Source organism: Theropithecus gelada, chromosome 15 (assembly GCF_003255815.1).
Source record: "Theropithecus gelada isolate Dixy chromosome 15, Tgel_1.0, whole genome shotgun sequence".
Taxonomy (NCBI): Eukaryota; Metazoa; Chordata; class Mammalia; order Primates; family Cercopithecidae; genus Theropithecus; species Theropithecus gelada.
Window position 1 is genome coordinate 104,669,055 of NC_037683.1, and position 27,881 is coordinate 104,696,935.

Consider the following 27,881-nt stretch of genomic DNA (forward strand, 5'->3'; position numbering starts at 1 on the left):
CCCAGAGCCAAGTGCAATCATCAAGCAGTGTCCACAGGGAACAACAAGCAAGGGGCTCCAGCAGAAGAAAAGGAAGGTGCTGGCTGGTGTTGCAGGTCATCTTAGGAGGACAAAGTTCATATCCAAGAAACTCATGGGCCGCTCCTGTACCCCCAGAGTCCAGTTGCAAGGCCATGGGCACCGAGATGTGCTCTTGGTCTTTTCCAGCTCTAACCTAGACAGTCTTCTCTTTTTATGGAATACTCTTTTGAGAAATACCCCAAATAAATTGCTGAATGATGCTTTGATGAGATCCTTGAGGACCATCAAAAGAAACAACCCTCCGAAGACAACCAGATCTAGAGGTGTGCACCTGAGTCTCGCAGTTCCTCATCTTTTTCTAAAGGAAGTGCAGACCTGGGACCGAGCGTGAGGTCTGAGTTCCAGCTCCTTTACCACTCGCTGTGGAACTCTGGGTAAGTCAGTGACCCTGCCTGGGCTTGCTTTCCTCATCTGTGAAATGGGATGCTACTTGAACTTCCCTCATACGGTTCTGGTAAGGATTAGTGAGCTCCTTTATGAAATTCTATCGGACAGTGCTCAGAGCACAGTAACTACTGCACTCTATCTTCTCAAACAGACATTTTTTACAGCAGTTTTAGGTTCACAGAAAAATTGGTCAGAAGGCACAGAGGTTTCCTGTACGCCTCCTGCTCCTGCACAAGCATAGCTTCCCCAACTACCGATATCCACCCCCCTCACAGTTGTGCATCTGTTCCAATCGATAAACCTACATTGATACGTTATTACCACCCAAAGTCTACATCCAATTTTTATTAGAATGATTTTTTTTTTATTTTTATGATTTTTTTTCATGGGGCAATACAAACATATCTTGGCACAAACTTATTCTCAAGCTTGTACACTCTGTTTTCTTGGGATAAAGGTGGTTCAAGGTGTAGAATTTTGGTTTTTAGTAAGACCCACTGAGAAATGTTATGATCTGAATGTGTGTGTTTCCTCAAAATGTATGTTGAAATTCTAGGCTCCACGGTGATGGTATAAGAAGTGGGGCCTTTGGGAGGTGATGAGGCCATGAGAGTAGAGCCCTAATGAATGGGACTGAGAAGCAACAGAGAGACCCTTGCCCTTCCCCTATATGAGGTCACAGCAAGAACTGTGTAGTCTGCAATCCTCCCAGGCGACCCTCACCAGAACCCAACCATGTTGGCACCCTGATCTTGGACTCCCAGCCACCAGAACAGGGAGAAATACATTTCTATTGTTTACCAGCCACCTGATCTATGATATATTTTTTATAGCAGCCTTAATGGACTAAGACAGTAAGGGAGTCAGTTAGCAGAGAAAATAGTAGACATTGGAGATAGAGGACCTGGATTTGGCTCCAAATTCTGCTGCTAGTAGCTCTGAGACCCCAGTTCTCTGAAGCTCAAGGGTAAATAAATGCAGACATCACCCAAGGACGGTGGCCAGGCTACAGTGGAGTTCACAACGACTATCAATATCCTGATGGTGCAATGGCTGGGTGGGGCATAGTAACCTCACCTTTATCCTTTTCCATGTCTTCCCTCAGCATTTCTTTCCCTTCTTAAAAGAAAAGGTACGTCATTTATAATGTTGGTTTGGTGCAGGGAACGTTATCAGGGTAGGTGGCAATTTACTTGAGGAGTCTCGACGCGTGAGTAAATACTCTTTGCTTTGCCGCAGTATTGCGGAAGTCCATAATACAACGGGATTTTTTTTTCTTGTAGTCAAAAGCAGTTGTACATTATTTTTGCTTGTCTCTGATGGCGTCAAGTCTAAATCACAGCCATCAGCTGACTCCTGATGTGTGGGTAGAAAAGGTCCTGACAAGCCCCATCTTTTCCTGCCCAAGAATGGTAAACATGTTGCTCCCTCTAGCATCGATACACTCTCTGAAGGTGGCTTCCTAAGACTGTGTGTACCCTAACAGGCTATTTCTTTGTGCAAATGACTGCACTTTAACATTTTTATTATTAAAAATGAGAACGAGTTGGTAGGAAAACAAGTCCTTTGTGTGTGTCCCAAATAAATTAATCTGATTGTAAAGTTGAGATATATAGGGTAATGTCATTAACCTTTGGTAGCTTCTTACGAAAATAGTTTCTCTAGAGTGTCTATACTGTGAAATGTATTTTTATTTCCCAAGTAGAACATGCCACTGGGATTTTGAGAAAAAATAAAAAAATATGTAAGTTCAGCAACATGAATATTGACATTTGTTTTTGAAGACAATAAAGCTCGGCTTTCAAAAATGATGTCGGCTTTTTGGAACCCAGAATCTATAGACGATTCCATCTAATCTTTATTGAATGCCTGCTGTGTACAGACACTAGTATGTGAAACCTTTTTATGGGGTAGGCTTTACTTTATTTATTCTCTTTTTATAGATGAAGAAACTGAACACAGAGGGAGGGATTATTCACCAAGTTTGCACGGTTACTACGGAGCAAGGCAAGATTCGAACCGAGCCTTGGTCATCTGCAAAGCCCACGCACTTCCCAGGTGGCTGCCCTGCCCTTCTCGGGACCCAAGGGAGGCTCCAGACCTGTGCTAAGCAGTAGAATATCTGCCAGCCACATGAGGCTATTGAGACTAACTATAGGGTATTTAAAATTAAATTGAATCAAACGTTTAATCCTTTGATTGCACCAGCCCCAATTCAAGTGCTCAAAGCCTTATGGCGGCCAGTGCTTTCCCCTGCACAGCATGTCCAGTAGACCCTTTCACAGCAGACGGCTGTCTTAGACATGACCGTTCGGTTGCTCTCCACCTCTCAGCCCCTCGGCTTCCGCTGGAAAATCACCAGAGGTCTCTGTGGAAAAACGACACCCAAAGGTGAGTTTCCAGGTCCTGGCTTACCTTCTGTCTGGGCTCTGTGACCCCAAGTCCTTGCTCTTTTGCTAGCTTTCTGGTTCCTTCCTACAGTTTTGTCCATGTTTTCTAGCTCTCGGTGGGCGCACTGGCCTGAAACAAGTCAGGTCACTTTCTCCAGCATTCCGTTTTCCCTGTGCATCTGTCCACAGGCCTTTCCTTTGCTCTAACCCACAGAGTCTTCTGTTGCCTGGTGGACAGTACACCTAACCATGCCTACAATTTAAAATGTGTTGTTTATAAACCTCTTCTAGCGATTGTCTCAGTGGATGCTAGCCCCATGTCATGCATCCAGAAAACCCCATTATGCCCAAATGCTACCAGCCTCATGGGCATCTACACACACATGACCCCACGTGGACAGCCAAGGCCAGGTCCTCTCTTGGCACTCGCATATAATCTCCCCTCAGCCAACTCTTTCAGGGCTTCCCCAAAACGTGCCTTGCTTACCCATCCAGGGCATCAACCTCCGTCCCCACTCAGCTTCACCTGCTCCCCGCTGCAGCTTTACTCGACCTATCAATCAATACACCCACAGTCCTGAAGACACTGAAGGACGCTCATCCATCACTGCCTATGGGACTCGCCGTGATGATACTATTATTGTGCCTCTTGAGGCTGGCTGAGTTTCCAAATTCCAAGAAGCCAGCGCAAATGTGTATTCCAATGTAAGTACATTTATTTTTATTTATTTTATTTTATTTTTATTTATTACAAATAAGCATGCAATACAATGCAGGAAGAACAGTTTCCCAACTCTTTGCTGCAGCTTATGACCTGGTTCCCAAGTGCCGCTGCTTGTTCCCAGAGTATCCCAGGAAAACAGCCTCTCTCTTTTATTCTTCCTCCCTTCCTTCTTCCTTTCCTTCCTTCGTTCCTTCCTGTCTTTTCTTTCTCTCTCTCTCCCTCTCTCCTTCCTTCCTTCTTCTATCTTCTATCCTGTCTTTCTTTTTCTTTCTTTCTTTTTTTCTTGCTTGTTTGCTTGCTTGCTTGCTTTCAAGAGTCTCACTCTGTTGCCCAGGCTGAAGTGCAATGGCATTATCACAGCTCACTACAGCCTCAACCTCATGGGCTCAAACAATTCTCCCACCACAGCCTCCCAAGTAGCTGGGATCACAGGTATGCACCACCATGCCCAGCTAACTTTTGTATTTTTTGTAGAGATGGAGTTTTACCATATTGCTCAAGCTGGTTGCAAACTCCTGGGCTCAAGCAATCTGTCAGCCTCAGCTTCCCAAAGTGCTGGGATTACAGGCCTGAGCCACCACACCTGGCCACAACTTTATTTTTTAAAGCATGTTTAGGGTCACAGCAAAATTCAGAGGCAGGCATAAGGTTTCCCATATACTTCCTACCTCCACACATGCATAACCTCCCTCATTATCAACATCCCCCACCAGAGGGATACCCTGGTTACAACTGATGAACTTATACCGACACATCATCGTCACCTGAAATTCATAGTTTACACTGGGGTTCACTCTTAGTGTTGTAAATCCTGAGTTTAAACAAATGTATAATGACACATATCCATCATTATAGTATCACACAGGGTATCCTCACTGCCTTAAAACTCCTCTGTGCTATTTATCTCCCTATCCCCAACCCCTTGCAACCAACCACAGATCTTGCAACCACTATAAGAATATCTTATAGTTAGAATCATACAATGTGCAGACTTTTTCAGATTGGTTCCTTTTATTTAGTAATGTACATTTAAAGTTCCTCCATATTTTTTCACAGATTGCGAGCTCATTTCTTTGGATGTCTCATGGTTTATCTATCCATTTACCTACTGAAGGACATCTTTGTTGCTTCCAAGTTTTGGCAGGTATGTACTAAACTGCTGTAAAGCTGCTATCTGTGTGCAGGTTTTTGTGTGTATGTGGATGAACATGTTTTCAACTCCTTTGGGTAAATAGTAAGGAGCATGATTGCTGGATCCTATGGTAGAGGGTTCTTAGTTTCGTAAGAAACCACCAAGTTGTCCTTCAAAGTGGCTGTACCATTCTGCATTCCCACCAGCAACGTTCCTGTTGTCCCATATCCTCACCAGCGTTTGGTGTTGTCAGTGTTACACATTTGGTCATTCTAAAAGATGTGTAGTAGTATCTCGTTGCTGTTTTAATTTGCACTCTCTGGTGACATGTGATACACAGCATTTTTTTCATACATTTTTTTCCCATCCATATATCTTCTTCGGTGTGTTTGTTAAGGTCTTTGGACCACTTTTTAATCAGCTTGTTTTCTTACTGCTGAGTTTTAAGAGTTCTTTGTGTGTGTATATATATTTGTTTCTTTCTTTTTCAAATTTTATATTAGATTCAAGGGGTGCCTGTGAGGGTTCGTTACCTGGGTAGATTAGGTGATGCTGAGGTTTGGGGTATGAATGACCCATCACTCAGGTTCTAAGCACAGTACTCAACAGCTTTTCAAGAAGGTGTTTTTTCTATGCTCAGTACGTAAGCCTAAAGAAATTGTGTTCAGCCTGGCCAATCACCCTTTCTCATTCAGAATGACTTTCTGTGCTTTACCCAGATGTATATACGAGGTCTGTCTTTTAGCCAGTTTCAAAGATGTTTATTTTACCTTTAATTCTGACAGCAATTGGTATATTGCAGTTCAATTCTGCCACTAACCACCTGGAGTTAGCACGAACCTCACGGGTGAGGAGCACAGTCAGTCCCGAGTGTATGTGTATGAATATTCACATAGACAGCCCCCTCCAGACAGCAGCCACAAGTTCAGTGTGTCCCAGGCCACTCACACTTTTGACCAACTGGCTAGTAATTCAAGGACTTCCACAATCCTGTCATGTTTGATCATTGGCTATAACAATGCATAGAACTCAAGAAAGTGCTACACTTTTGATTATAGCTTTACAATAAAGAGAACAGCTCAGGGCCACCCAGATGAAGAGACACAGAGGGAAGGCCTGGGAGGATCCCCAACACAGAGCTTCCTTGCGCTTCCTGTGAAAATAAGGTGCACCTCCCTCCCGGCAAACCCATGTGTTCATCAACCAAATCACTCCTGATGCTCAGTGTGTGGAGTTTTGATGGGTTCATTACGTAGGTATGATTGACCACTGGGTTGAACTCAGTCTCCAGCCTCCCCTCCCTTCTCTGGAGCTTGGGCTGGGTCAAAGTCCCAATCCTAGTATCTCATGGATCGTCTTTCTTGTGTCCAGCCCCCACTCCTGAAGCTGTCTAAGGGCTCACTGGGCGTCACCTCATTAGCATAAACTCAAGAGTGAGCCAAGAGGCTCATGAATAACAAAGACAGTTCCACCACTCAGAAAAATCCAAGGGCTTTAGAAGCCCTGTGCCAGGAACTCAGAACAAACACCAGACAAATCCCTTATTATAGAAAACCTTTATAGCTTGTTCACAGGTATATGATGAGACTCGTATTCACGAACGGAAGGATGTCAGAATCTTATTTTCCTATTCAATAATAAATCAAATACCGTCTACTCCTTTGTATGACTTCCTCAAAATCTGTCCAAGAGAACAATTTAAATTGCAAGATGGCAATGGATCAAATTTCTTCACTTGGAAAAGATAATATTGCTACTGCTACCTCTCCTACCATGATGACTAATGACAACCGCTGATCTTGCTTTTGGAGCCTATACTGTACACTACTTAAAAGGCAATGAGTTAGGTAAAGGCAGCAAATATAAGAGAATTAGGCTTCAGAAAATCGTTTTAATAGTTTGCTTCTTGAAACTGATTTCCACCAAAAGCAAACAATTTATAAAGGCTATACATGTACGTTCAGCCCGAATCATGTGCACAGAGACATGAGAAAGGTTGGAAAGCCAGGTTTGCAAAATCCTTAGGGTCAGGCTTGAGTGAAAATGCAAGCCTCAGAGTCAAAACCAATTTACAATATAAGATGCAGTTGGTTGGTATAAAGAATGCAGTAAGGCTTGAAAAAAAAACTTAATTAAGAAAAGTCTGGGGGAAAAAAAAGAGAAATGTTGCCTGGAGCTTTCATTGAAATCAGAGACATCCTAAAAAGCCCATGGCCAGTTCTGGCCCCGCATAGCTGAAGGACCTGGCAAAACCCCAGCTTTCAGTAATAATTAACACTCATAAAGTTAAAATGAAGTTATCAAGGGGCCATTTTGGCCATGCTTAAAAGACTAAACACATCTGCCAAAACAATGACATTTCCAAACTCTTAATTTTTGCAACATGTATATATGTGTTCTCGGTTTTCAGTGTATGCATTACTGAGAGGAAAACAACCAGAGAGAAAGAAAAATGTTTTCTCATTAATCAAAAGGAGATTAGACTGCTGTTTCTGCATACTGTGCACAGCAAGATTCAGAGTTAAACATCGCCACTCAAAGAGTTGACGTTGAACAAAAAATAACAGTTGAACTTATTCCTGCTTTACACCAAAAAGTGTTATTAATTTTTAATTTCCTGGGCATACAGTATGCATCAGTATTTTCTGAATTAGATCCTGAGAGAGTGATTTTGACTATGGGACCACTAGTAAAATATCAGCTCACATTCTACAGTTATCAACATCCAGACAAATAAGCTAATGTTAGGGAATGCCAGCAGAAACTAAAACAAAACACTCAAGAAACTGTGATTCTGAAATAGAATACAAAGTAACACTGTGTGAAATAGTTGAAGAAATAAAAGGCAGAATTAGTAAAAACGCGTATGAAAGGTCAATGAGACAGATTATTTTTGAAGTGTTTTTTAAAAAACAAAAAACTGTGTGTGTGTGTGTTTGTCCAAAGTCTTGCAAGTTTCATGAGAAAAAAGAGGTAGAATGGGAGCACATTCAACTTTGTTCAGTAGATAAATGGATAAACTCTGGGTTAAGAGACAAAGTCAAAAGTTGACCTTGCCCAGATGTTTTGAATCCAGGGCTGCTGAGTTCATGAACAAGATAATGGGGTTCCATTACTAACTAAAAACCCTCCACGCAAAGGCCCAGGCCTTCCCCATGCCCTGGTTTTCCTCAGCCATCTCTCTTCTTGTATATTTCATATATTTTCTTAGGAGAAACCATGTACTTTGCAAGGATTCTAATACAGTACTTCTGAGTTGTAACTTTCTTTTATTTACTCAATAAATATCTAATGAGTGACTACTATCTGCCAGAACTTCTTAGCACTGGGATTCAACAGAATTTGTGCTCCTGGAATTATATCCTAGAAAAGAGGCAAAAATAAACAGAGGGAATGCAAAAACAATTACGATCATTTTAAATGGTGATAAATGCTTTGAAGGAAACAGGTAATCCAGAGTGACTGGTGATGAGGGTGGCTGCGTTAGGTGGAAGGAAACAGGTAATCCAGAGTGACTGGCGATGAGGGTGGCTGCGTTAGCTGGAATGGCGCTGAGAAACCAGGCTGGAGCATGGCTACTGCTGAGATCCTACTGACGAGGATCCCGGCATGCCAAGGCTGGCCAAAGAGAGAATGGATGCTTGAGGGAAACAAGCAGAATTTCAAACAGAGGGTCTATAACTGTGCGATGGGAATGGCTGTCTGTGGAAAGAATCTAGAAAATGTCCTTCTGGACCATGCGTGCAGCGGTAGGAAACAGAGTCCAAGAAACAGGCAGGAACCAGATTCCGCAGGCCTGAGATGCCAAGATAAGGTGTTTGGGTTTTGTTCTCAGTGTGCTGAGAGGTGCATTTGAGAGTCTGCAACCAGGGAGGAGTGTAATCTGATTTACGTCTTGTTAAAAAGTCCCTTTGGCTGTTGTGTATCCACAACCACATGTAGATACTTATGAGAGGTATCAAGGTCTTCTGACATTACAGGGCTTGAGGTACCCTGAAGGGCTCCCTCACTACAATATACATGGTAGGATCCCAGGAAAGCAAGGGAAATTTTCAAGGAGGAGTGAGGAGAAAGGTTGAGCTGAAACCTGAATAGAGCAGGTGTATAAAAACAAACTCTGAAGGCAAATTCTTAGAACTGCACTGCAAAGACGAAGTCAAACTTTGGACCCACTGCAGGACTGGATATCTGAACTCAAGCTCCTAAAGAAGCAGTGTGGTTGTAGTCTGGTAGTATCCTTGAGCTCCCAGCAGAAGCAACAAAAATGCTCTATATTGCAAAGTAACCTATTTTAATCCCAAGGATTTTCTCAGATTAAGTTAAAAAAAACATGAGCTCACAATCTATAGTTATCAACATCCAGACAAACAAGCTAGCATTAGGGAATACCAGCAGACACGAAAACACTCAAGAAATTGTAATTATAAAATAGTATATAAAGTAACAGTGTGTGAAATATTTGAAGAAATAAAAGGCAGATCTTAAAAATCATTATGGAGGCTGGGCGCAGTGGCTCATGCCTGTAATCCCAGCACTTTGGGAGGCCAAGGCAGGTGGATCACCTGAGGTCAGGAGGTTGAGACCAGCCTGGCCAACATGGTGAAACCTCGTCTCTACTAAAAATACAAAAATTAGCTGGGCGTGGTGGCACACACCTGTAATCCCAGCTATTTGGGAGACTGAGGCAGGAGAATCACTCAAACCCGGGAGGCAGAGGTTGCAGTGAGCCGAGATGCAGACACTGAGACACTGCACTCCAGCCTGAGTAACAGAGTGAGACTCCATCTCAAACACACACACACAAAAAATTATGGAGTAAAATACTGTAAAAAATTACAAGACATATTTGAAAATGATCAAATGAAACATTAAGAAATAAAAATGTAATTATTAAAATTAAAATTTTAATGATAAGCTAACTCATGGATTAAGTAGAGATTGAGAGAATTGGGGAACTGAAAGATGGGCTTAAAGAAATTGAACAAAGTCTAATACAGGGATAAGGAGATAGGAAATATAAAAGAGAATAAAGACACAGAGGATAGAATAAAATATTTAAGTTATATCTATCAAAGTCCCAGAAGGAGAGAACAGAGAGAAAAGCAAAGAGGTGATTTTTAGGAATTTCCAGAGTTAGTTGATTTCATGGTGCACAGAAGCAGGAAACATAACAAATACCCAACAAAATAAATAAAAAGCAACATATATACAGACATATTTTGCAATATGGTTGTAGAATCCCAAGTCAAAGAGAAGATCTTGAAAGCAGGCAAAGAGAAAAATAGAGCAGCTACAAACAAGCAATCATTATCCTGACAGAGGCTTCTCAACAGTGAACATGGAAACCAGAAGACAACGAAGTCACATCTGACCACAAAATTATTGCCAACTTAGAATTGTAAAGCTATCAAAAGTATCTTTCATAAAAAGTATCTTTCAAAAAGAAAGGCAGCATAAATACATTTTCGTTTGAATAAAAATGGAGTTACTTTTAGACATCTTCTGACCTAAAATATTCTAAAAGATGCCTTTCATTAAAGGAAATTCTAAAATATGTATGTGTTTCAGTAGGAAGTCCAGAAAAAGTATCTAGAATGAAAGCCTGGGATATTTAAAGGAATTATGACCAAAAGAACATTTGTAAATAAAAACAAATCTTAGCAGTGTTAAACAAAAATGTCTCCTGTGGGATTTTAAAAAAAGAAAGAAGACAGCTAGAGTACTAGACATCAATGGCATGTGAATAAGTGGGGAGGAGATGGTAGGAGGATTTTTTTGTTTGTTCTGTTTTGTTTTGCTTTGTTTTGAGACAGAGCCTCGCTTTGGAGTGCAGTGCCACGATCTCAGCTCACTGCAACCTCCGCCTCTCAGGATCAAGGGATTCTTGTGCTTCACCCTCCGGAGTAGCTGGGATTACAGGCACGTGCCACCATGCCCAGCTAATTTTTGTATTTTTAGTAGACACAGGGTTTCCCCATGTTGGCCAGGCTGATCTCAAACTCCTGACCTCAAGTAATCCACCTGCCTCGGCCTCCCAAAGTGCTGGGATTACAGGCATGAGCCACTGTGCCTGGCCTATAGATAGTTTTATGCTCTAAGGTTCATGTACAAATAAAGAGATAATTAAGATATTTATCAACTTTAGATTCTGTTAAATCGTCACAGTGACATTTCAAAGGTAGTTGCTCAAAGAGAAAAATAGATCAATAACTTCCAAATTATTATACAGGGAAAGTATGGAATAAGACAAAATTAAAAATATACCAAACTCAACCTACTCCCCTTTCAAAGAAAGCAAGACAAAAGAAGGATAAAAGGAGCAAGAAAAAAATTAACAGTTAGATAATTGAAATAAATCTAAAAACATCAGTAATAACAATTACTATAAAGTGACTCACCTTGCTCTTCAAAAAAACCAGATCAAATATTTTTAAAAGTAATAAAATACTTTTACAAGCAACATACCTAAAACAAAAGAGTGGCTGGAAGATTGAAAGGAAAAGGTTGGAAAATATAAACCAGGCAAATAATCAATAAAAGGCTGGTTATCACATCAAATAGAAGAGTCAAGTCTTGAAGCATTATTAGAGTAAAGATGGTAATCAAAAAAGAATAAAAGAATCAATTCACCAGAAAGCAAAATAATGTATAACTTATTTTCATCTAATGAAATAAGCTAAAAACATATAAAGCAAAACTTGATAGAACTATAGGAAGAAACAGCACGTCTATAATTGCAGTGGGAAATGTTAATACACTTCTCTCAATTATCAATGCGTGAAACAATCTAAACAACTGTAAAATGGTGAATACAAGCAGTTATTCAAATAGCTACTAACAAGTTTGAACTCATAAAAATATATAGAATCCAGCCAGGTACAGTGGCTCTCGCCTGTAATCTCAGCACTTTGGAAGGCGAAGGAGGGAGGATCGCTTGACCCCAGGAATTCGGGACCAGCCTCAGCATAGTGAAACCTGGTGTTACTAAAAAATACAAAAATTAGCTGGGCAAGGTGGCATGTATCTGTAGTCCCAGCTACTTAGGAAGCTGAGGTGGGAAAACAGATTGAGCCCAGGAGGTCAAGGCTGCAGTGAGCCGTGACTGTACCACTGCACTTCAGCCTGGGCAACAGAACGAGACCCTGTCTCAAAAAAATATACACACACACATATACATGTGTGTATATATGTTTATATATACACACACGTATACATGTAGGTATATATGTTGCATATATATACACGTATATATATATACATTGATGTGTGTAAATATGTGTGTACATATATACACATATAGAATCCTGTACATCTTAAAGAATGTACATTATTAGAATAAACAAGACTTGATATCCACATACTATAAAATAATGCTCCATAAATTTTTTAAAAACGTAGGGGGTTATAACCAAAATGTTTCTCTAAAATAAACCAGACTGGAAAAGAATAGAAAATATCAGAACACATCATACTGAAGAAGAAAAGTATCATTTCAAGAAAATTGCTTTAGATATAAACATGCTAATATATGTATATTTGTGTGCGATGAGTCTCAATATAAATGTATTTCTTATTAGTCACAGTCAAAAATGTTTCAAAACCACTACCTAAGAAACTTTTGTACATAGGCCTCTGGAGAAATGTACAAATATATTCACAGCAAGATTATTCATGTCGGAAACCAACAAATTGTTCTCTCTTCCTGGGATGGAGCATGGACAGCACTGCAGAGCAGTAGGAATGAACCACAGATCTATGCCCAGCAACATAGACGAGCCATAAAACGAATGCTGAATTTGTAAAAAGCAAGAAAGCATATATGAACCTCAAAAACAAAGTTAAATAACATTTTTAAGTGATATACAACATATAAATATGTGTTTAAAATATTTAAGTATCAGGGAAGTGATCACTTAATTTCAGGTTGGAGGAGAGCTATTGCTGGGGAAAAGGCAGGATAACAGGATCGGGGAAAACACACAAGTGTGAGATGAAATCATATGAAACCGCCTCTATTCAAAAATTTTTTAATCTTAAAAAATGGCATTTCACATGGTTCAACCTGATAGCTCCAAGTGTACTGGTAACATCCTGTCACTTAAGATGAGTTGTGAGTTTACAAATACTAGGTTTATGATTATGACACCTAGCTTGAATTTGTTTATGTATTACATTACGTGTATAAAGCATTACAACATTTAAAGAAAAAAAAAAAAAGCCTTTCTTAAAAGAGTGCAACAAGGTCCCTGGGGTGAGAGAGGGTTGGACAAGGTTGGAAACCAGATAAAGGAGAGACGTTAAAGGGTGGAGGATTTATTATACTTAGTTGAAGGCAAACTCAGTTAGGCTCTCTGATATGCTGGTTACTGGAAGTGAGGGAAATGACAGCTAATCTATGTCAATTTCCTCTGAGCTAAATGAAACAATACAAGATGATGCTTTGATTTGGGGAAGAGGAGTTAGGGTTTGATGTGGGTTTGTTTTATGGTATAAAATATACCACCATAGAACTGATAGATGTTCAGGACAGAAATTTTAGGAAATACAAAAAGTATAAAAAATAAAATAGGTTGCCACCCCCAACCCACTCAGGCTAACGGCAACAGCTAAGGTACTGAACACTGGTTTTAAAAAAAAAAAAAAATACATGAGAAAAAAAAAGTCTATGAATTGTCTGGTAGTTCATGGAAAGCCCTCTTGTAGTCCAAGGACCATATTATAGCAGGAAATGCAGCTAGAAAGAATCGCCTGGAAGGAAAAGCTGCAATCACAAATAAAATCATCAGTTGTATAATATTTTTCAGTCATTACAGGAAGCAGGTATCAAAACTGCTTTCACCACAAAATGTGGGGATATGGCTTTCATTGTGCCCCAGTGTGAAATTATTCCAGTTAAAGGGGTTTGCAGAATGGCAACTGGTTGTTTTCTTAAAAGAAATCCTGGTGTCATCGACAGATGTGAGTTTTACTCACCTAACATGGAGATGTTCTCAAGGATGCTGCCAGTAATGAGAAATAGTGAATTGCTATGAAATTTTGCTATGCTGGACTTGGTAAAGGCCAAAGTGAAGTGGCTAGCATGAGTCATGCCGCACAGGTTATTTTTAAAATACTGGAGAAATCCTGGTTGCCACAGAACTGTGTACAAGTTGATACGAAGATTGAATTTGGTGTTGATGTAATCACCAGAGAAGTTGTTGTTGTTGACATTACCAATAGTGATACCCAGAGACTCTGGCCATCAAGAGATCAAAGCCAACAGAAAGAAAAACAGTCTTATTGTGACCTCAAAGAAGCAACTCTGGAAGGGCTCCAGATGGTAAAAAAAACAAAAAAACAAAAAAACAAACAAAAAAAAACTTTGAGTGGGTTGCAGACATTGTAGAATTGCTTTGAAAATCAGAAAGTCAGTACAGGGGTGTAGTATGCATGGGCTCAATGTCTGATCTAGATCACCATGAAAAAATCAAGAGGGCCTGTGGAAATTTAGGGTTTGGATAACATCTGCCCATAAAGGACTAGATGAAACTCTGAGGATTAAAGCTGAGTCTGAAGGGATGGCATTCTTGCTGTATTTGTGGCAGTGGCAGGCAGAGGCCATGGCTGGGGACCGGTGATGCCTGGGAACACTGCATAGCCAGGTGGTTATCAGCTGTCCTCCCCTCACACCAGACAGGGAGCTCAGGATGTGTGAGCTTCCCTTGACAGGGGTCTCAGGGAGTGGATCATACTTTCTGCAGAAGACTCAGCTCAGTATCATGCCCAGATATTTGGATTAAGCCATCATTTGGTAGGGGGCAAACTGTGAACAAGCATATTGAACACATGGATTTCATTGAAGAGAAAATCAGAGTTGTAATTTATAAGAAAAACAATGCCATTGCATTTTTTTAAGGAAAACACTTCAAATTTCTAATTTAGCTGCAGGAACAAAAGCAAGATAAAAAGATGATTTTATTTATTTATTTATTTATTGAAATGGAGTCTCGCTTTGTCACCCAGGCAGGAGTGCAGGGGCACCATCTCGGCTCACTACAACCTCCACCCACTGGGTTCAAGCAATTTTCCTGCCTCTGCCTCCAGAGTAGCTGGGACTACAGGTGTATGCCACCATGCCTGGCTGATTTTTGTATTTTTAGTAGAGACAGGGTTCAAACTCCTGACCTCAAATGATCTGCTCACCTCAGCCTTCCAAAGTGCTAGGATTACAGGTGTGAGCCACCACACCCAGCCAAAAAGATTTTTTTTTTTTTTTTGAGACGGAGTCTCGCTGTGTCGCCCAGGCTGGAGTGCAGTGGCCGGATCTCTCAGCTCATTGCAAGCTCCGCCTCCTGGGTTTTTACGCCATTCTCCTGCCTCAGCCTCCCGAGTAGCTGGGACTACAGGCGCCCACCACCTCGCCCGGCTAGTTTTTTGTATTTTTTTTAGTAGAGACGGGGTTTCACCGTGTTAGCCAGGATGGTCTCGAACTCCTGACTTCGTGATCCACCCGTCTCGGCCTCCCAAAAAGATTATTTTAAATCAGAGACACAAATTAAAGGTATTGGTAAAATAAAATAAAATAAAATAAAATAACAGAAACCAAAAATAAATCAAAAATCACTTATAATTTTACCATTCAGAAACTGTCTTTTAAAAGAAATTCCAATAGCAATGAGCACATCCAGCAACCCATCTTGGTTTCTAAATACCTTTCTCCACTAAAAAGAATCAGAGGCCGGGCTCAATGACTCACGCCTGTAATCCCAGCACTTTGTGAGGCCAAGGCGTGCGGATCACCTGAGGTCAGGAGTTCAACACCAGCCTGGCCAATATGGTGAAACCCTGTCTCTACAAAAATATAAAAATTAGCCTGGCATGATGGCGAGTGCCCATAATCCCAGCTACTCAGGAGGCTGAGACAGGAGAATCACTTGAACCTGGGAGGCGGAGGTTGCAGTGAGCTGAGATCGCACCACTGCACTCCAGACTGGACGACAGAGTGAGACTCCATCTCAAAAAAAGGAAAAAGAACCAGGGCTTTTGGGAGAAATAGTTGATTCTATGGCTAGGGCAGAAAAAGGAAGATGAAGCTGGAACAGTTAATTACAGAGTGTAAGAAAATGCTCAAGAGTGATGGAGACTTGACAAAAGGGCATAATAAAGAGATTTGAAAAGGCTTCTGCCGGCTAAATCTGGAATAATTTGAATATCAAATAATGACAGTAAAGGATTACAAGCCTTTGAATAAAACGGGGAACCATGAGTTCATACAAATGTAAACACAAAAACAAATACAAGTAGAGAGAAAAGGAAGTTTTCCTTACAATATAATGTTAATAATAAATGTATAAGTGAAAATGCCAAACATCATGGTAACAATAAATTCAGCCAAGAAACATCAATAGGCGCTAAATCTGGTGGGTGAGTGCGTATAAGCTTGATGAGAAACTAGATAATCATACAATTTCCACATACGTTTCCACAATATACGACTTAGAAAGAGAACAAGAATACATGACCGTGAAGAAGCTGGATGAACTTAACCCAGTGACCCAACTTAACATCACCTCTAATGGGACAAGCTGACATCACAGGCCACCTCACAGAAGGCAGTGAGACCTCAGCAGTATTTCTGTAATTGCCTGCCAAAAATGCATCACCTCTGCCCATTATGAGGAATTATCAGACAAAAACAAACAAATGAGCATGCTACAAAATGTGTGACAAAAAGTTGGGGTGTTAACTATTCTAGAGTGAAGGAGATTAGAGAAACAACAACTAAACGCAAAGTGGCATCCTAGATTGGATGTTTTGGCTGTAAAGGACATTACTGGTGAAACACAAAGGGGGTCTGAGGATGGGATGGTAGCCATACATCAGTGTTAATGATTATACTGAGATAACACAGAAGAAGGCCCTTCAGTATTTGTATCATTATAAATACTGAAGTACTGGGGGGTGATGGGAATCCCAGCGACAACTTGCCCTCAAATCATTCAGTTAAAAAAAAAAAAAAAAAAAAAAAAGCTCTTTGTATAGTACTTGCAACTTTTCTGGATGCTTGGATTTCATAATAAAATTACTTTGAAAAAAAAATATATCTACTTGAGATAGTGCCGCAAAGAACCAAGAACAGATAAATCTCTACTAACTTGTTATACAGCTTGGTGCCCTACCGTTTATGAGCCTTAACTTTAGACCTTGAAGCATATTTCAATCTCTAGGCCTTGGATGACCATGCAGGGGGTTGTGCAGCGATAAGGTCAACCTTAGTAGCTAAGAGAGAGAGAAAGGCAGATCATAGTAATCAAGTTAAGCAGTTTACACAAACCTATAATGTGAGTTGTCACTGTTGCCATTTTTCAGGTGCAAAAATTGAAGCTCAGAAAGGTAAAGGAAGTTGGCCAAGATCACACCATAAACATTCCAGCTGGAATTAAAGACCCCAAAGTCTACGCGCTTGACGGCCCTTTAGCAGGGTTTATCTTTCTTGTGGTAAATTAAAAGCCAAAGCACTATTTATGGGTAGTTGTCTGGTGAGGAAAGCCAGGGAGTATGCCCAGGATAAATATCATCACCCATTGCCCTGTTCTGCAGCAGCAATCGAGGGTCCACGCCCCTTGCTGCCAGCCAGTGCTTCCTGAAGACCCCAGGGAAGTCCTCAGTTGACAGAATCTTCCTTATCTCACTTTCCACCCTTCGCTTCTGACGTGGGCTCTTCCAAGGCCTTCCTTTGGCACAGCCAAAGCAATATTCAGTGACGGATCAACACAAAATGAATGTCCTCAGAATGCTCTGGGCCTCTCTGGGAACGTCATGTTAATTAGAAAATCTTTCATGACTTTTAATTTGTATGGGTCATTTAAGAAGGCATTGAATGAGCTGAGGATGCAGCAACATTGAATACTGACTCATACGAACCTCATTTAATTTACTTTGTTGTTTACCAAGTCCAGGTATTGGAATGTGAATGATGAGAGTTTATCTTTGCAAATGCATACAAGAGTTTTTAAACTTACAGTTTAAAAGAGTGTCTGAGGATGTACTGCCCAGACCAAAAAAAATATATATCAAATGCTGTAAGATCTAATATTTGTTTCCTCCAAAGAAAAAGCAATCACTGCTTTTGAAATGGACATTAGCTCTTTTTTAAAATATTTAATTCAGTGCTTATCACAAAGCAGATATGCAATAACAATTTATTGTATGGATAAATTAGTGTTGATACCAAGAGCTGAGAAAATTGCCATTATCACTCAAATGGTCATGCACTGGCTTGATCAAAAAGAAAGTTCTTTATAATTAAATTTAAAACACAGGATTTTCTTTAGGAAAGTTCCTAAATTAATCCTATGAGTGTCATTTTGCTAACCTTCTTCAACAGTGATATTTAACTTATTGATATTGAAAGCACTTTTCATTAACAAAGGTATTTTGAAGTTGAAAGTGTAAAACTTTCTTCAGGAAAAGAATACATAGAACATTTTAGATCAAATTATAGCTTTCAATGTTGTATTTCTATTTTCAAAATTTTAAATTGTCTTTTTTAGAAATGTGGGTACATAGGAGGTGTACATATTTATGGGGTACATGAGATGTTTTGATGCAGGCATGCAATGTGAAATAAGTACATCATGAAGAATGGGGTAGCCATCCCCTCAAGGGTGGATTTATCCATTGAGTTTGAAACAATCCAATTACAATCTTTATTTTAAAATGTACAGTTATTATTGACTATCGTCACCTTGTTGTGCTATTTGTGCTATCAAATAGTAGGTCTTATTCATTATTTCTAATTTTTTTTTTTTTGAGATGGAGTCTTGAGTGCCCAGTCTGGAGTGCAGTGGCACGATCTCAGCTCACTACAAGCTCCGCCTCCTGGGTTCACACCATTCTCCTGCCTCAGCCTCCCAAGTAGCTGGGACTACAGGTGCCCACTGCCACGCCCGGCTAATTTTTTGCATTTTTAGTAGAGATGGGGTTTCACCGTGTTAGCCAGGATGGTCTCGATCTCCTGACCTCGTGATCCGCCTGCCTCAGCCTCCCAAAGTGCTGGGATTACAGGCGTGAGCCACCGTGCCCAGCCTATTTCTATTTTTTAATACTCATCCCCACCTCCCTCTCAGCCCCTCACTACCCTCACTAGCCTCTGATAACTGTTTTTCTACTCTCTATGCCCATGAGTTCAGTTGTTTTGATTTTTAGATCCCACAAATAAATGAGGACATGTGATGTTTGTCTTTCTGTGCCTGTCCTATTTCACTTAACATAATGATCTCCAGTTCCATCCATGTTGTTACAAATGACTAGATCTCATTCTTTTTTACAGCTGAGTAGTACTCCATTGTGTATATGTACCACATTTTCTTTATCCACTCATCTGTTAATAGGCACTTAGCTTGCTTCCAAATCATAGCTATTATAAACAGTGCTGCAACAAACATAGGAGTGTAGATATCTCTTCGATATACTGATTTCCTTTCTTTTGGGTATATACCTAGTGGGTAAGATTGCTGGATCATACTGTAGCTCAATTTTTAGTTTTCTGAGGAAACTCCAAACTGTTCTCCATGGTGGTTGTACTAATTTACATTCCTCCAACAGTGTACAAGGGTTCCCTTTACTCCATATTCTCACCAGCATTTGTTATTGCTTGTCTTTTGGATATAAGCCATTTAAACTGGGGTGAGATGATATCTCATTGTAGTTTTGATTTGCATTTCTTTGTTTGTTTGTTTGTTTTTGTTTGTTAGAGACAAGGTCTCACTCTGTTGCCCAGGTTGGAGTGTAGTGGCACCATCTCGGCTAACTGCAACCTCCACCTCCCCAGGTTCAAGACATTCTCCTGCCTCAGCCTCTCAAGTAGCTGGGCTTACAGGCACATGCCACCATGCCTGGCTAATTTTTGTATTTTAAGTAGAGACGAGGTTTTGCCATGTTGCTCAGGCTGGTCTTGAATTCCTGACCTCAAGCAATCCACCTGCTTCGGCCTCCCAAAGTGCTGGGATCACAGGTGTGAGCCACTGTACCCAGCCTCATTTGCATTTCTCTAATGATCAGCAATGTTGAGCACCTTTTTCATATGCCTGTTTGCCATTTGCATGTCTTTTGAGATATGTCTATTCAGATCTTTTGCCCATCTTTTGATTGGAATATTAGATTTTTTTTTTTTTTCTTATAGGGTTATTTGAGCTCCTTGTGTATTCTGGTTATTCATCTCTTGTCAGGTGGGTTAAATTGTCTTTTGAACTTTTAAAGTTTAAATTAAAATTATTTTTGCCCTGTACACTCTGGCATTAGAGGCCGTGGGCTCCAGGTCTTTGCTGGTGAGCAGGGGACGCACCAGGCACATGCTCTGCATCTGCGCCGACTGTTCGGCATTTGACTCCCAAGCCCTGGCATCTGCCCTGCCACGATCTGGGAGGTTCACCTCTATGTTTGGCACCATCCATGCTCCATGCCTTCTAGCTTCCAGGTGAATCCTGTGCACTATCAGCAAAGTAGCTACAGGAGGGAAAAGTTGGATTATTTATTTTTCCTTCTCATTCCTCACCTCTCCAACTGTGTCAGGGGTCCCCAAAACCCCCAGGCTTGATGATTTGCTAGGATGATGGACAGGACTCAGTGTATAGTCTTGTTCATGATTATAATTTATTCCAACGAAAAGATACAAAGCAAAATCAGAAAAGGAAAATGTTTGGAGGAAACCCAGGCACAAAATTCCATGTCCTTTCCCGGTAGAGTCACACAAGGTGTGTTTAATTCCCTCAACAAGGAACTGTGGCAACACTTGTAAAATGTTGCAACCCCGGGAAGCTCCGTAGGATTTTTACTGGGGGCTGGTCATGTGACACCCTATTTTTCCATATCAAAATTTCAAACTCCCAGGCTGGGCATGGCAGCTCATGCCTGTAATCCCAGCACTTTGGGAGGCAGAGGCAGGCGTGTTACTTGAGGTCAGGAGTTTGAGACCAGCCTGGCCAACGTGTGAATCCCTGTCTCAATTAAAAATACAAAATATAGCCAGGTGTGGTGGCACATGCCTGTAATCCCAGCTACTTGGGAGGCTGAGGCACAAGAATTGCTTGAACCCAGGAGGTGGAGGTTGCAGTGAGCTTAGATCATGTCGCTGCACTCTAACCTGGGCAACAGAGAGAGACAATGTCTCAAAAAAAAAAAATAATAATCCAAACTCCAAGAAGGAAAGCAAGTGCTCAAGTTAAACCATATTATTTGTACAGTTCAGTCAGTGTAGCTACTCTTATCAGTAAAGGTAATAGGAACCCTCCAGAAATCTTTAAGTTCACAGACTCCAGCGAAGGCCCACCCTCGTAAGCTGGCCTTTCAAAGGACAGCGGCCAGGCCTTCTGTGCTAACACTTTTCTGCACCGAGGTTCTGGCAGCGGCTATTTTCCCGGCAGTCCCAGTTGCCCTCTTCTGCAGTTAGGCGCTGCCAGATTCCAGAAACTTCTCCCTCCTCCTTGTTTCTTCAGGTTCAGATTGGGGTGAATCTCTGAGAGCATTTCTTGTTGGTTGTCTTAACTCAAGCCACCCAGCTCTGCACAGAGTCTCATCATTACTATCTGAAACGGACTTGCATTTCCAGTGAAGGAGGAGGAAAAGGAACCAGATTTACCCTCCAGACTGAAATCACCCTGGAAAACAGACGAAATACAGGCAGACCTCATTTTATTGTGCTCCACAGATACTGCATTTTGTAAACTGAAGGTTTGTGGCAACCCCATGTCCAGTAAGTGTATCAGTGCCATTTCTCCAGCTCCACCTGTTTACTTCATATCTCTGTGTCACAGATTGGTAATTCTTGCAATACTTCAAACCTTTTCATTATTTTTATATCTGTTGTAACATAAAGATCAGTGATCTTTGATATTCTTATTGTAATTGTGGACTAATGTAAGTGTAAGTGGATTTTACTAAGAAGAGAGAATAGGGATCACAAATATATCTTTGAAAAAAATTAAAATTTTCCAAATTTGGTAATAAATTATATAGCCACAGATTTTAAAAAATCATGAAAGCCCAAGGAAAAGAAACATAAAGAAAAACCATACAGAAGTATGTCATAATTAAAATGCTCAAGACCAGTGACAGACAGAAAATCTTAGAAGCCAGTGGGGAATAAAGACACACAATAGACAAACAGAAGCTAGTGTCTCATGAGACGCTATGAAAGCACGAGGACAGCTTGAAAGTAGTGAAAGAGTAAATCCTTTAATTTATCCAGAATTCTATACTCACTAAAAATATCTTTCAAATATGAAGATGCTTTCAGACACAGAAAATCTGAAAGAATTTATCACAAGCAGGCCTGCATAACAAGAAATATTTAACATCCAAAATTCAATGTAAAATTCACCATATTAACACACTAAAAAAAGAAATAAAAACATATAATGATCTCAATAGATACAGAAAAGGCATTTGAAAATATCAACTATTCCTGATAAAAACTCACAGAAAACTAAGAATAGAAGTAAATTTCATCAACCTGTTACAGGGAATCTCTGAAAAACCTGCAGCTTACACACACTTAATAATGAATGATTGATTCTTTTTCCCCAAACATAAGAAACAAGATTAAAATGTTTGCTCCACCAATCCCATTCAACTTTTTACAGGAGAGTTGAACCAGTGTTATAAGGAACAAAAGAAATTTTTAAAAAAGAGGCTGAGTGCAGTGGCTCATGCCTGTAATCCCAGCACTTTGGGAGACTGAGGCAGGTGGACCACGAGGTCAGGAGTTCGAGACCAGCCTGACCAACATGGTGAAACCTGTCTCTACTAAAAATACAAAAATTAGCTGGGCATGGTGGCACGCATCTGTAATCCCAGCTACTCAGGAGGCTGAGGCAAGAGAATGGCTTGAACGTGGGAGGCGGACGTTGCAGTGAGCTGAGATCATGCCACTGCACTCTAGCCTGGGAGACAGAGCAAGACTCCGTCTCCAAAAAAAAAAAAAAAAGTGAATTACATTTACATGAGCTCATGAGGGTGAGGCCACCATGATGGATATGCTCTTACAAGAAGAGAAAGAGACACTGGACCTTTCTTTCTCTCTCTCCATGTACACACTCCAAGGAAAGACCATGTGAAGATACAACAAGAAGACAGCCTTCTGCAAACTAGGAAGAAGCCCCTCACCAGAACCTGAACATGCTGACGTCCTGATCTTGGAGTTCACAGCCTCCATAACTGTGAGAAATAAATGTCTATTGTCTAAACCACCCAGTCGATGATGCTAATCTTAAATATGTAAGATCAAATTTAACAAAAAAGTGCTAAGACACACTTTTGTTAAATTTAATCTTATGTATTTTATGCTTACCTTAATTTCATTTTCATATTGTTCATTGCCACAATATAGAAATACAATTGATTTTTGTACACAGATCTTGTACCACACAACCTTGCTTAACTCAGTTATTAGTTGTAAAAATTTTTTAGTGGGTTTCTTAGAACTTTCTAGATACGAGATCATGTTATCTACAAATACAGATAGTTTTACATCTTCCTTCCCAATTGGAATGCCTTTTACTTCTTTCCCTTGCCTAATTGCCCTGACTAGACTCTCCAGAACAGTGTTGAATAGAAGTTGCTAGAGCAGACTTATCTTCATGATCTTAGGAGAAAAGCATTAAGTTTTTCACTGTTAAGCATGACATTGTCAGTGGATTTTCGGTTGATGCATTTTATCAAGTTAAGGAAGTTCATTTCTATTCCTAACTTGTTGAGAGGTTTTTTTTCTCATAGATGGGTGTTGGATTTTATCAAATGCTTTCTCTGTGTCTATTGAGATAGTCATATGAGTTTTGTTTTTTATTCCATTGAAACAATGTATTACGTTAATTGATTTTCAGATGTTAAGCCAACCTTGCATTATAAATCACACTTAGTGTGATGTATAATTATTTTTATATGTTGCTGGATTTGGTTTGCTACAACTTTGTTGAGGATTTTTGCATTTGTATTCATAAAAGATACTGGTTTATAGTTTTCCTGAGATGTTTGGACTCACAAAATGAGTTTGGAACTTTTCCCAACTCTTCTATTTTTGGAAGAGTTTGTGGGAAAATCGTATTAATTCTTCACTGAATGCTTGGTAGAGTTGGCAGGGAAGCCATCTGGGCCTGGATTTTCCTTTGTGAATAGATTTTTTATTATTGTTAATTCAATCTCCTCCCTTGCTATAGTTCTATTCGGATTGCCATTTCTTTTTTAGTCAGTTTTAGTAGCTTGTGTTTTTCTAACCATTTGTTCACTTTATCTAAGTTATCTAATTTGTTGGCATACAATTGTTCATAGCATTCCTTTATAATCCTTTTTATTTATGTTAGACTGGTAATAATGTCTCCTCTTTTGTTTCAGTAAGTTTTTGCTCCTTTTTTTTCTTGGCCAATCTAGCTAAAGATTTATCAAACCTGTTGATTTTTCCAAAGAACAAGCTCTATTGCTTTTTTATTTATGCTTTCACTAATTTCCTCTCTAATATTTTTTTATTTCCTCTCTTTTTTTGCTTTAGATTTATTTTGCCTTTTGTCCCAGTGTCTTAGGTGAAAGTTTAGGTTATTCATTTGAGATCTTTCTTCTTTCTTAATACAGGCATTTATAGCTATAAATTTCTCTCTCAACACTGCTTTAGGTGCATCTCATAAATTTTTGTGTGTTATATCTTTATATTCATTCATCTCTTAGTATTTTCCAATTTCCCTTTTGATTTATTGTTTGACCCATTGGCTATTTAGAAGTGTGTTGTTTATGTTATATTTATTTTTGAGTTTCCAATTTTTTTTCTGTTATTTATTTCAAATTGCATTTTACTGCAGTCAGAAACCATACTTTGTATTCTTTATATATTTTCAAATTTATTGAGGTTTGTTTTACAGGTTAGTATATGGTCTATCATGGAGAATATTCAATGTGCCCCTGAGAGGAATACATATTCCGTGTTGTTGGGTGGAGTTCTATAGGTGTCTGTTAGTTCTAGTTGGTTTATAGTGTCATTCAAGTCTTCTGTTTCCTTGTTGATCATCTGTCTAGTCATTCTTTTCAGTATTGAAAGTAGGGCACTTAAGTCTTCCGCTGCTTTTCTTGATTTGTCTATTTCTTTTTTCATTTCTGCCAGTTTTGCTTCATGTATTTTAGTGCTCTGTTGTTAGGTGCTTATGTTTGCATAATTGTTATAACTTATTGATGTGTTGACCCCTTTATCTTTATATCCCTTTTTATCTCTAGTATCTTCATTTGTTACAAAGTCTACTTTGATATAACTATAAGATACTTTAGCTTTCTTGGGGTTTCTGTTTGCATAATGTATCTTTTTTATCTTTTACTTTCAATGTATTTGTATATTTGAATCTAAAATGTGTCTCCTTTAGAAATCCTGCCATTGCACTCCAGCCTGGGCAACAGAGGGAGAGTCCATCTCCAATAAATAAATGAATAAATTAAAAAAATGTGTCTCCTTTAGGTAGCATATACTTGGATAATTTTTAGAACCAGTCAGACAATCTCCCCCTTTGATGTGGATTGTGTGTTTAGTCATATTTAAACTTATTATTGATATAGTTGAATGTATGTCTGCCATTTTATTTTTTCCTTTTTATATGTCATGTTATTTTTATTCAATTTCTTGTTTATTACTTTATTTGAATTAGGTGAATATATTTTAATGCTGCATCTTTATTTAATGCTTTTTTCATTATATTTTGAGAGACGTTTTGGTGATTGCTCTAGGGATTGCAATATACATCTCAAAATATAAGAATCAGCTTTAGATTGATACCAGCTTATTTCCAGTAATACAGAGAAATGTTAGTCTATTTTTGTGGTATTATGGTTATGCATATTATTTATCTTAATGTTATAAGCCCAACAATAAGTTATTATAATTAGTGCTTTAACAGTTGTAGTTGTTTGTTTGTTTGTTTGTTTGCAGTTTTAAGATTTAATAGAGTGAAAACAGAGCTCCCATACAAAGGGAGGGGACCCAAAGAGGGTAGCCGTTGCTGGCTTGAATGCCTGGGTTTATATCCAGATCATTGTCCCTCCCACTGTGCTCTCAGGCGATAGATGATTGGCTATTTCTTTACCCCCTGTTTTTGCCTAACTAGCATTTTAGTGAGCTCACTTTACTATCTGATTGGTCGGATGTGAGCTAAGTTGCAAGCCCCGTGTTTAAAGGTGGAATTGGTCACCTTCCCAGCTAGGCTTAGGGATTTTTAGTCAGCCTAGGAAATCCAGCTAGTCCTGTCTCTCAGTAGCCCCCCTCAACAGGAAAACCCAAGTTCTGTTGGGGAGGTTGGCCGACGACCGCTCTAACTGCTTCCTGCTGAATTGGGGTGTAGTAGGGGTTGTGCAGTTGGGATTTCCTCAGGAGGGGTGACTTTGATGTCATTAACCTCAGCGCATGGGCTAGCAGACCCGGTCCAGGGGTCCACGGCAGATCTTAGTCATGGACTGCACCTGACGCTCCATTTGAAGAATGATTTGTAGTTTTACAGCTTTGATTCTGGAAGAGACAAACTTAACACGAATGTTAAACTTACAGGGATTGAAACGTAAGGCCTGCAGTGCAGGGGATTATTTCTTTGGCACACTTCACAGGCCCTGACTATCTGCTTGATAGTTTTGAAAAGGCCTGGTCCAGTAAATAATAATTTGGCCATCTGAGATCTTAGGCTCTCAATGCCTAAGTGGAAGGTTTGGTGAAGGGTTTTAAGCAATTTACATTGGTTAACTGCAGGCAAAAGTATTTTTTCCTTCTTCGGTGGCTAGCCATCCTCAGGGGAGGAAAGTATGTCCTTGTGAGGTTCCCTATTCTATTTCTCCTGCTGAGTACTGGGGCTTGGTTTCCTGGAGAGGATTACCCCATACTAGGGGTCCTTCTATAAGCATTTCTAATGCAGGGTCCTGCCTTGCAGATCTTTTGGCTTTAATATCCACTTGGTGGTTCTCTTTTATTTTTATTTTTTTTCCTTTTTGATGACCCCAGCTGTGTAAGACTGTCACCTTTTTAGGTTTCTGTACAACCAATAATAATCTCCTGATGGCTTCCTGATGTTTGATAGGTGTTCCCTCAGAAGTTAGGGATTCCCTTTCTCTCCATATTGCTGCATGGGCATGGAGGACTGGGTAAGCACACCTAGAGTCTGTAAATATATTTACCCTTTTTCCTTCTCCTAATTCTAGTGCCTGAGTGAGGGCTATTAGTTCTGCCAGCTGAGTACTAGTTCCTGGAGTGAGGGGATTACTTTCAAGTATTCCATTATCACTGATCACTGCATACTCCACTTTTCAAAGTCCTTTTTCTACAAAGGAACTTCCATCAGTGTACAAGTTGAGGTCGGGATCAGTCAGGGGAACCTCTAGAAGGTCCCCTTGAGCGGTGTAGGCTTGAGCAATTACTTGTTGACAGTTATGTTCTATCTTTTCTTCATTGTCTGGAAGAAACGTGGTTGGGTTAACAGTTGAACAAGTGCGCAGTCACAGCTCTGACCCGTCAAGTAATAGAGCCTGATATTTAAGCTTATCTGACAGCCACAAGTCTCCTTTAGCAGTGAGTATGCCATTCACATCATGAGATGTCCACACAGTAAGATCTCTTCCCCGTATCATTTTAACTGCTTCAGATACTAAGACTGCTACTGCTGCCACTACCTGTAAACAATGAGGCCAACCCTTTGCCACTACATCAATTTCCTTACTCAGGTATGCCATGGATTGCAAGCTCGTCCCTTGGACCTGTGTAAGGACTCCCAGAGCGGTTCCTGTTTTTTCTGTGACATATAAAGAAAAGTTTTGTCCCATTGGCAAGTTTAACACTGGGGCTTGGGTAGGGCCTTCTTTAGGGCCTGGAAAGCCGCTTCTGCTTCAGGTGTCCATTTTACTAAATGAGTATTGGCTTTCTGAGTTTCCTTAATTAGTGTATGTAATGGTCTGGCTATTTCATCTTACCTGGGAATCCATATTTGGCAGAAACCTGTTATGCCAAGGAATCCTCTTAGTTGCTTTAGGGTTTTGGGATGAGGATAAGCCAGTATAGGCTGGATACGTTCCTCACTGAGGGCCTTGGTGCCTTTGGATAACTTTGGCCCTAAGTATTTAACCTGCTGTGAGCAGAGCTGAGCCTTTGGTTTAGAAACCTTGTAGCCACAGGTAGCAAGGA

At 40.0% G+C, this 27,881-nt stretch overlaps 1 pseudogene; it reads left to right on the forward strand.

The window, feature by feature from the left end:
• Positions 1 to 3,618: 3,618 nt before the first annotated feature.
• Positions 3,619 to 14,573, forward strand: LOC112607765 (annotated as a pseudogene).
• Positions 14,574 to 27,881: the final 13,308 nt, after the last annotated feature.